This window comes from Aedes albopictus, chromosome 1 (genome assembly GCF_035046485.1).
Source record: "Aedes albopictus strain Foshan chromosome 1, AalbF5, whole genome shotgun sequence".
Classification (NCBI taxonomy): domain Eukaryota; kingdom Metazoa; phylum Arthropoda; class Insecta; order Diptera; family Culicidae; genus Aedes; species Aedes albopictus.
Window position 1 is genome coordinate 277,647,634 of NC_085136.1, and position 10,546 is coordinate 277,658,179.

The 10,546-nt window shown below is 41.7% G+C and overlaps 1 protein-coding gene across 2 annotated transcripts in view; it reads right to left on the minus strand.

Annotated features, from left to right (window-relative positions):
• LOC109412593 (fibroblast growth factor receptor homolog 1) overlaps positions 1 to 10,546 on the minus strand; it is a 595,864-nt gene that overhangs the window by 494,779 nt on the left and 90,539 nt on the right. The gene's annotated exons all lie outside the window — the stretch shown is intronic.

The window sequence follows — 10,546 nt, forward strand, 5'->3', positions numbered from 1 at the left end:
GCGCGGTGATTGCACCCTGGAGCCTTTTGCCATCATGTACTTTGTCTTCGACATATTAATGACTAATCCGATTCGCCTGGCTTCACTCTTTAGTCGGATGTACGTTTCCGCCATCGTCTCAATTTTACGAGCTATAATATAAATATCATCAGCGAAACCAAGCAACTGAACGGACTTCGTGAAAATCGTTCCACTCGTGTTTATCCCCTAATTACACCCTCTAAAGCAATGTTGAACAGCAAGCACGAAAGACCATCACCTTGCCGTAACCCTCTGCGAGATTCGAAGGGACTCGAGAGTGTCCCTGAAACTCGAACTACGCACATCACTCGATCCATCGTCGCCTTGATCAACCATGTCAGTTTATTCGGGAATCCGTATTCGTGCATAATCTGCCATAGCTGTTCTGCACCCATGGTGGTGCAGAGGTCCGAATTGAAAGATCTCCATCCTGGGCGATTGACCGCCCCTTCCCCTTGACCTGAAGCCTCAAGGTCAAGTTTCTGTCGATTTCCCATTTTTTTTGTTGAGGCTACGCTGCCATGAGCCTCTGGGCCTGCCTTTGCTGCGATATCCCCACCTCCCTGCGTAAAGCGTGGCAGACCCACCTCTACTTTCGCTCCAGAATTTCTGTCGCTATCGGCTTTTGATGACATCGACGATGGAGCTCCACGTTGGAGATCCAATTGTGAGGCTTACTTACCTTACCGATCAGGCTAAGGCCGGGGTGGCCTCTGCTGTACATAGTAGCCGCTACTGTTCCTCATCGTAATCGACGAGATCCTGGTTGGTGCGATTGACCGTGAACCAAATCGTGGATTGCTGTGGCAACCCATTACCATGGAGCACCTAAATGACTTCTAACTGGCTGATGACGTTACTCTCCTAGCTCAACGGCGCTCTGATATGCAGAGCAAGCTCGATGATCTTGCCAATCGCTCCTTAGCGGCAGGTCTTACCATCAACGTCAACAAGACCAAATCGTTGGATGTAAACACGGTCAACCCTTCCAGCTTTACGGTAGCTGGGCAATAAGGTGGCCCACACTTATATGAAAAACAAAAATTTCGAAAAATGCTTAGTCTTACCTCCCAAATCAGTAATTTTGGACTCCCAGAAGCTACGTTCAAAATTTTAGCAAAATCGGTTGAGCCTAAGGGGGCGCTCAAAACGCTTGAAGTTTGTATGGGAAAACTTGGCCAAATGTATGCAGGAATTTTAAGTTTTCGAATTTTGCCGCTAGGTGGCGCTGTAAGCGTTCAATAATCAAACCCTTTGGTATTATTGTAGGTGACTATATGCCAAACAACTTTGTCGAAGACCGCAAAGTGATCCAACGTCTGTGAAAAAAGTTATACCCTAGGTAAAGTGAGGATAAACTTTATTGTTGTTTTTCCAATACATGTAAAGGAATAATATCAATAATGAAATCTCAACACTTTGCCTCACTTTGTCTAGGGTATAACTTTTTTCACAGCCGTCGGATCACTTCGCGGTCTTCGACAAAGTTCTTTGGCATATAGTCACCTACAATAATACCAAAGGGTTTATTTATCGAACGCTTACAGCGCCACCTAGCGGCAAAATTCGAAAATTCAAAATTTCTGCATGCATTTGGCCAAGTTTTCCCATACAAACTTCAAGCGTTTTGAGCGCCCCCTTAGGCTCAACCGATTTTGCTCAAATTTTGAACGTAGCTTCTGGGAGTCCAAAACTACGGATTTAGGATGTAAGACTTGGCATTTTTCGAAATTTTTGTTTTTCATATATGTGTGGGCCACCCTACTGGGCAATCAATGGAGAATGTTGAAAACTTCCAATATCTTGGTAGCCAAATGGCGGCCGATGGCGGCACCAAGATCGACATAGGTGCACGGATCAAGAAGGCGAGGGCTGCTTTTGCGAGTTTAAGAAATGTATGGAAAAATAACAACATTAGTCGACGCACCAAAATCCGAATTTTCAACTCGAACGTGAAATCTGTGCTGCTTTACGCCAGTGAAACCTGGTGTGTATCAGTGGAGAACACTCAACGGCTGCAGGTCTTCATCAATAGATGCCTGCGGTATATAATTCGTGCATGGTGGCCTCACAATTAGATCTCTAACGTGGAGCTCCATCGTCGATGTCATCAAAAGCCGATAGCGACAGAAATACGGGAGCGAAAGTGGAGGTGGGTCGGCCACACTCTACGCAGGGGCGGAAGATACGCAAGATACAGACTGTCAATTTGAGCTGGATCCTTTTAGACCTCCAATTGTGCGTCTCACAGAACAGTCAACAAAGGGTGACAACCGCTTTTTGAAGACAAGACTGCGTGACGCGAGCATCGTGAGAGTCGTGCCTCTTTACCTTGCCTATATGAAGGATCAGCCACCCACAACCTGCGTAGATGGAATGACAACAACTAGCATAGATTGCTCCTAGCATCGGAAGGGTTGCCAACTGCTCCTGATCACCTTCAGCGTATCTATAATGAAGTCCATCAGGAGTATGGACTAAATCCCACAGAAGCCTCTGCTGACCTGCATTCATATAGACCATAGGTTCCCAAACTTTTCGGGTGCGCGACTTCCCTTTGCCAGCAGACGTACTTTTCGCGACCCACCATAGAAATTCCCTCATTTGTTGTCTGTTACAGTAAAACATTCAGCTGTCCCTCGCGACCCCCTCGATAAAGGTCGGCGACCCCCCTGGGGGGTCGCGACCCACAGTTTGGGAAACTATGATATAGACAGTACCTGACCAGCAGCGAACGAATTCGTCGTCTGCAACAACTACGGGAAAGTTCCAACCAATTTTATTCGCCGTGTTTTCGCAAACAGTGACGCGTTCTTTCAACAAAGAAGATAGTATCGACATACTATCAATCGACAGACTTCCCGAAGAACTTTTGACAACAGAAAGTACTCTTTCCGAAGAAATGGTAATGTAGGTAATGATCAATCCGACTGTAATTTAAATATTTCAAAAACCGACACACTTCCAACTATTTCTTCGACTAAAAACAATTCGACCGAAATTTTGATTTATTGTCAGAATTTCAATTGAATGAAAAGTCCATCCAAAATAAAAGAAATCTATTAAGCACATCCTTTTCGGTAGTTTTGGCAACTGAGACAAGCTGGGATGAAAGTGTTCGCAGCGAAGAAATTTTCGGAAGTAATTTCAATGTGTTCAGAAACGACCGAAATTTTCATGAGTCCCAGAGGAAATCAGGAGGAGGAGTTCTTGTTGCTATTTCGGCCAATTTAATTCAGAAATCATTAACACATCTAAATTTAAAGAATTCGAGCATGTCTGGGTGTAATCTCAAATAGCAGGTGAAACACATATTTTCGCCTCAGTGTATTTTCCACCAGATCATGCGAATAAAAATACATATGAAAACTTCTTTCAATGTGCTGAACAAATCATGTCTCAACTTCCTCCCGAAGTAAAGGTCCACATATATGGGGACTTTAATCAACGTAATGCTGATTTCATTCTGGACTCTGAAAATGAAAGTATTTTACTCCCAGTCGTTGGGGAGAATAAAACCTTGCAATTTATTTTTGACAAAATTGCAAATTTAGGTCTAAACCAAATTAATCACATAAAAAACCGCCAAAATTGCTACCTTGACTTTTTATTAACGAATATCTTTGACGACTTCTGTGTTAGCGAATCATTGTCCATTATGGAAAAATGAAGCTTTCCACACAGCAATCGAATATTCTTTGTTCATACATGAGCACAAAATCCCCAACGACTGCGAATATGAGGTCATTGGCGTAGCTAGGGGGGGTTCCAGGGGTGCCTGGCACCCCCTAGAACAAATTTGGCACCCCCTAGAATCTTTTCTTGACAGACACCTAAAATTTAAAACTTAACACAATACATAATTCTAATATTTATTAATGGCACATTTCAATAAAACTTAAGCACACTGAGAATTACTTAAATACTTGTTGTACGTTTTGGCGTTTAGGATATTCAGGCCAAACATTTCTATAGGTCCTAAGTGCTATGAGAGGCTCTCTTTAAGTCACCTCTCTTTCGATTGTGTAACGTGCTTGTATTTATACAATTTGATTTACTTCTTGCATCGGAAGGTAGATTACAGAATCCTTTGCCGATCTTTACATCATTAATTGTCAAAATGTTCGCAGTGACATCGTAATAATTTAAAGAGAACCGGAACATCAACAGAGACTTGTCTCTGTCAAGACATCAACAAAGTTACAAAGACTTGCATGTATATCTATGACAGGAGCAATGAAAAGCACTCCATCAGTTGCTTTGGATGCCCTTCTTAATTTACTGCCATTGCATCAATTTGTTAAACTACAAGCGGCAAAAAGTGCCCTGCAGTTTATACGTTACAATAAAGTCCTAGACGGGGATCTTGCTGGACATTTGAGGATCATCAAAGACTTCAAATTAAACATGGACATAAAAACAGTAGAAGATTGGATGATAACGAAGACCAACTATGATGTTCCCTTCAAAGTGGTGAAACCATGTCGCTATGTTTGGGATGCTGGTGGGCCAAGTTTACGTCCAGGTTCTATTGTATTTTATACTGATGGATCCAAGATGGGAGAAAATACTGGAGCTGGTGTTTTTTTCCCCGGTATCAGTAAGGCTATACCAATGGGATGCAGTCCCACTGTATTTCAAGCGGAAGTTCAAACCATTCTAGAGTGTGCCAACATTTGTCTGAAAGGAAATTATAGGTTTGCCAAGATCTGTATTTTTTCGGACAGTCAGGCGGCTCTAAATGCGCTAAAAGCTTTCACGTGTCAATCAAAGCTAGTGTGGGAATGCATTATTTCTCTGAAGCAATTGGCCAGTAGGAACGAGGTAACTTTATACTGGGTGCCCGGTCATTGTGGAATTCTGGGAAATGAAAACGCCGACAATTTAGCTAGACAGGGTGCGGCATCAAGCTTTGTAGGCCCTGAACCTTTCTGTGGAGGATTTCCCGGACAATTTCTTGAAAAAAATTCCGAAGCAATTCCTGGTGGATTTCCTGAAGAAATTCCCGAGGGAATTCCCGGAGGCATTCCCGGAGATATTCCTGGAGGAACTCCTAGAAAAAATTCTCGGAGAAATTCAGCCTGGAGAAATTCTTGAAAGAATTCCTGGAGAAATTCCCAGAAAAATTCCTGGGGAAATTACCGAAAGAATTCCTGAAAGAATCTCCGCAGGAGTTCCTGATGTGGATGGAAATCCTGGAAAAAATCCGAAGGAATTCCCGGAGACATTCCTAGAGGAATTTCTAGGGAAATTCCCGGAGAAATTCCTGAAAAAACTCCCGCAAGAGTTCCTGTAGAAATTCCCGGAGACATTCCCGGAAGTTAAAACGGAGCAATATTGTGGGGTGACAAAATTTGTCTGCAGGGTGTCAAAGACGGTGTAGCGAAGAACCTAGTCTATAAATCACGAATCAAAGTCTCTTTTCAGACAGTTTTTAGCTTGCTGAAGAACTTTGTTGAAGACGGCATCATTCTATCTTATCAGGATTCTGAGATACAGTCATACCTCGATATAACGTAACTGCAATTTTATTTTCGTTACGTTATATCGAAGTTACGTTATATCGAAGCAAAAATTTTTTTCACGGATTTCGTTTTAAATACATATTTTGAAAAGAAAATTACCAAAAAGAATATGTTAATCACCCAACAGTGATTTCCAGCCTTTCTTATATATTTTTTTTCATCATTGAATTTTATATGTATATTTTTAAAAGTTTGTAAGATTATACATAAGTCGAATACTTAGCATGTCTCTTTATATTTAACTATTTAAGCCAATGTCACATACAGTGTATCAAACAATTGTTCGTACAGCAATTTCTTGGTCAAAAAAATATTTCATTCAAATGATAATAACTTTTTTATACATCAATCAAATACGCTGAAATTTTGATTAATCATGAACCATATATCAAAGCTCCATTGGTAAAATTTTGAGCGAGATCGAATAAGTTTTCTGAAAGTTATAGAACTTTTAGTAAAACTTATAAGATTTTTGAACACATTTTTAAAACATTATATCTCAATATGTACTCGATGAAACTTTTTCAATTTTTTTTTGTGATACAGCTGATACCTAAGGCTTTCATATGCAGCTACTTTTGAGGTTTTATATTCACTACAAAAAATATGAAAAATGTGCTTATGTAGTTGACGATTTTTAAAAATTTACTATAATTTGCACATATAATCTGCCAAACGTTTTCCACCAATAAAAGTGCATTGATTGAACAAAAAATACATAGGATTCTCAAGAAGTTCCTCCAGGGATTCATCAGAGAATTTATCTAGTGATTTTCTGCAAAATTTACTCTAAGACAAACTGGACCAGTACTGGCGTTCTTAAAAAAAAAGATACGGACAACGTCTTCAGCTTTCGGCTGTACAGACTGTTTTAAACTTAACATTAGACAACGGACAACGGAGCATGCACCAGTGGAAACGAGGAAGAAACTATTCTCACGAAAAGTTTCAACGCCCGAAGCGGGAATCGAACCCTCACCCCATATATGGTGCGATTATAAGCTTGGTGACCCTAACCGCACGACCACAAGGCTCTCACACCCAGTATCACACGAAATCGATTTCACTTCCAATGCTGTCTACTGTCATCTCGTTTGGAGTTTAAAGGCTATGTTCCAGTGGGGATGTAATATCAATAATGAGTAGAGGATGTAATGTTTGTTCTTTGAAGAGCTATACAATATTTCTCATCGACAGTGACACCGAGAACTCTTATTGTTGCCGCTGGCCACACTGCCTCTTGATGTGTCAAAAGAGGCAATAATGAGTAACGAAGAAGCCCCAAATAGAAAATGTTAGATAACGAGAGCGAGAAGTAAAACCCTGCCGAAATGGTCAGGATAGTTGCACGAATTTATTAGATACTATTATTTGTTGCATTGTTTAGTCTAAATTGAATTTATTATTCTAGTTCATGTAAGGGTGAGTGATAATGATAGGAAATTCTTTATATGTGAATTATTTAACTCAAATGAATTATTTATAGCTAGACAAAATGTGCTATGCTAGGACCAACAGTATCAAGAACTCTGTTGCGGTGTTAAAGGCAGAACGTTTGTAAAGGGCGTCACTGAAAGTGTAAGAAAAGTTACAGTGTAAATTCCTATTTTATTGAACTAATAAAAACTATATTTGCAGTTTAAAGCTGCACAAACGCACGATTCGCGTTGATCTGAGGCTGCTAAAAACCCGGTGTAAATTCCCCTTCTGCCCCCGCAACATTCTTTAAAACTTTCAAGGTATACTGTGAGACGTGAGATGTGAGGTGAGATTTCCTGCGAACACCAAACACTACCGAACGGGAGCTGCGAAGATTCCACGCGCCCCGATACGTAGGATCACACCACATACACCTACGAGAATCAGCAAAACGATTTCAGAGCGGCATTTGCTGTAACTGCTTAACGATGAGTCCAGTTTCAATCACAGATAGTAAGCCCGCTCGAACGTTGTTACGGCTGAAGCAGCTACAAGAAGAGCGCGCAATACAGCAGCGCCAGATAGACATAGAGATGAGGATTCTTGCCCTAGAACAAAAGGCAATTGAAGAGAAGTACCGATTGCTGGAACAGCAATTGCTGAAACGAAAAAAGAAGACCGTCCGAAACCTTCCCAAAGTGAATCTGCCTTCCTCGGTTGAGCGCCGTGCATCGGAATTCGCCAGCAGTAGAGCGGTCGCCGAGAACATTCTCTCAACGGCAGAGAAATGTATACCTGATATATCCGGGATAAGTGACGGAGAGTTGAACACTCATTCAACGAAGCAGCAATCAGAGATTAGCTGTGAGTCTGCAGAGCAGCTCGAAACGACCAAAACCACCAGGGTGCGAGGACGCCATCTTTAAGAAGCCAACATGTTGTATGTAAACATTTGTGTATCCACAAAGGATTCCATTGTGGATACACGATAGATGTTGGCTCCTGTCAGATGCATTCGGTGGGATTAGGGTTGCCACATACGTGACCAAAACGAATAGTACGTGGGACCACGGGTCTCAGCAGCGAAACACTCGCGCGATTCCCGTAACTGCTCTAAGTGTGGAAGAAGCAACCGTAAATAGTAACACGAGAGCAATTTATGGTAACCCAGTTCTCCTTGCACCAACCGCACTGGAGAAAGTATCTCTGAAGCACCATCAGATATTCTCATCGGTAAATCTTTCCGCTCCCTTAGGAGATAGCGGAATGCCGAATGATAGAAATGGTACAATAGTCGATAGAGATGAAATGAAGCAAGAAGCTTATTCGACTCTAATTACACCAATACTACAGGAGCATACCACTTTGGAAATGCTCGATCATCAGGTCGAAAACCATGATTCCTTTTGCGCTGTGGATTGGTGCACATATGTAGATGGGTCTTCATTCACAACTGCCGAGAATGAGTACTCAAGCATTGTAAATCTGGCAAAATTGCAGCAGCCTTCGAAGCAGTGTTTGTCTGGTTATGGGTATCAGATGGACGGCCGACCATTCGAAAACTGTAATATTCTCGGGCACCAGTTCAAAACAACTTCGGTCTCACGATGGAACTTCGTGAGAGATATCGATCATTATCGTCTACGGCAGCAGTGGACTGTAGATGTGAGCTCAAATAAACTTACTCACCGCATACTAATGGAAGCGAACCCCACACCAACATCTGTGAAATCACCTCCAACACCACGGCGGAACTCACCCTTCGTGTTCCTTGTAGTTCGGCTATTTCGGTGGATTTTGGAGTCGCATACTGTGACTCTAACTGACATGCACTTCGGGTTTGAGAGTCGCGTAATGGTTAGAGAAATGAAGCACAACGCAGCTGGCGTAAGAAGTGTTTTGATGGAGGCTGGACAAATGCACATCGTTCACCACGCCAAAAACCGGATCAATTATGAATGTGGTGATTACACTGTCATATACGATGCTAGGTTACTTCCATTCATGGTGAAAGACAAGGATTCACTCTACCCAGACGATAAGGCGCTCGTACCGGAGCCAAGAACGTTGGGAAATAATAAGGGAACCACGGTTTTCAGTCGGAACCAGAAGGCTTCCCATGCTGTCGCAATCGTTCAACACGTCGAAGTAATCGTCGGTCGTAATAGGAAACGTATCTTCAACGCTGCCGGTGCTCTTGCTTGTGGATTGAATGTAAAGGATGAGAGGAGAATTATTTCCGTATTCGATTTGAGAAGCTATACTTTCGAAGAATCTTTGCTGATCATTGAGGACGGTTTATTAATAATCGTATCCTCTGAGGAAGACACACACTTAGGGGTTGATTATTTTGATCAGTGTGTGGGAGACCTTTCCATAAAGTTATGCAAGCCGAGTGTGTTGAACATGGGTGTGTTCCTTTTATCCATGAAACCTGACCAGAACGGTTTGGATATACCGGACGTATACAAGAAGGATGGTGATGAAATTGTTTTAGTACGAAGATTAACTCGGTTTTCGAAGTTACACCTACTGCTTCAAGAACTCTCCAGCGCTGGTGCTCTCTGCATTGAGGGAAATGCCGTGGACATCGCTAGGTGTGTGATACCCAAACATATCAGAGACTAAGTGGATGTTCGACTCATAATGTTGTTGCGATTATAGTGAAGGCACGAGGGTGAATCTTCGTCACGAAAAGCACTGCCCGTTTGATAGCTCAACACTAGCGAACCTGGTGGTGGAAGTCAAGCTTTAGCCTGCAGCGAGCATAGGGAGGCGGCGTAGCACGCTTTGATGATTTTTTATTTTCCCATGGAAATTCATTCCAATCTAGTTTTCCAAGTGAAAATTTCACGACTTCCACCACGAAACTTCACATTTGTTCGAAGATACACATCTGTTCTGTGGTGAAGGGCTTCTTGGATGTTTCAATTATAGTTAAGGTAAAACTGGGAACAAATACCCAGTGTTACGGGGGGGAGAATGTTGCCGCTGGCCACACTGCCTCTTGATGTGTCAAAAGAGGCAATAATGAGTAACGAAGAAGCCCCAAATAGAAAATGTTAGATAACGAGAGCGAGACGTAAAACCCTGCCGAAATGGTCAGGATAGTTGCACGAATTTATTAGATACTATTATTTGTTGCATTGTTTAGTCTAAATTGAATTTATTATTCTAGTTCATGTAAGGGTGAGTGATAATGATAGGAAATTCTTTATATGTAAATTATTTAACTCAAATGAATTATTTATAGCTAGACAAAATGTGCTATGCTAGGACCAACAGTATCAAGAACTCTGTTGCGGTGTTAAAGGCAGAACGTTTGTAAAGGGCGTCACTGAAAGTGTAAGAAAAGTTACAGTGTAAATTCCTATTTTATTGAACTAATAAAAACTATATTTGCAGTTTAAAGCTGCACAAACGCACGATTCGCGTTGATCTGAGGCTGCTAAAAACCCGGTGTAAATTCCCCTTCTGCCCCCGCAACACTTATAAAACTTTGAAATTGATCGTATAACCCATAACTGGATAGCAGGCTTGGTTCCAGGAGGGGTGTATTATAATATAGAAAATTTTGTAAA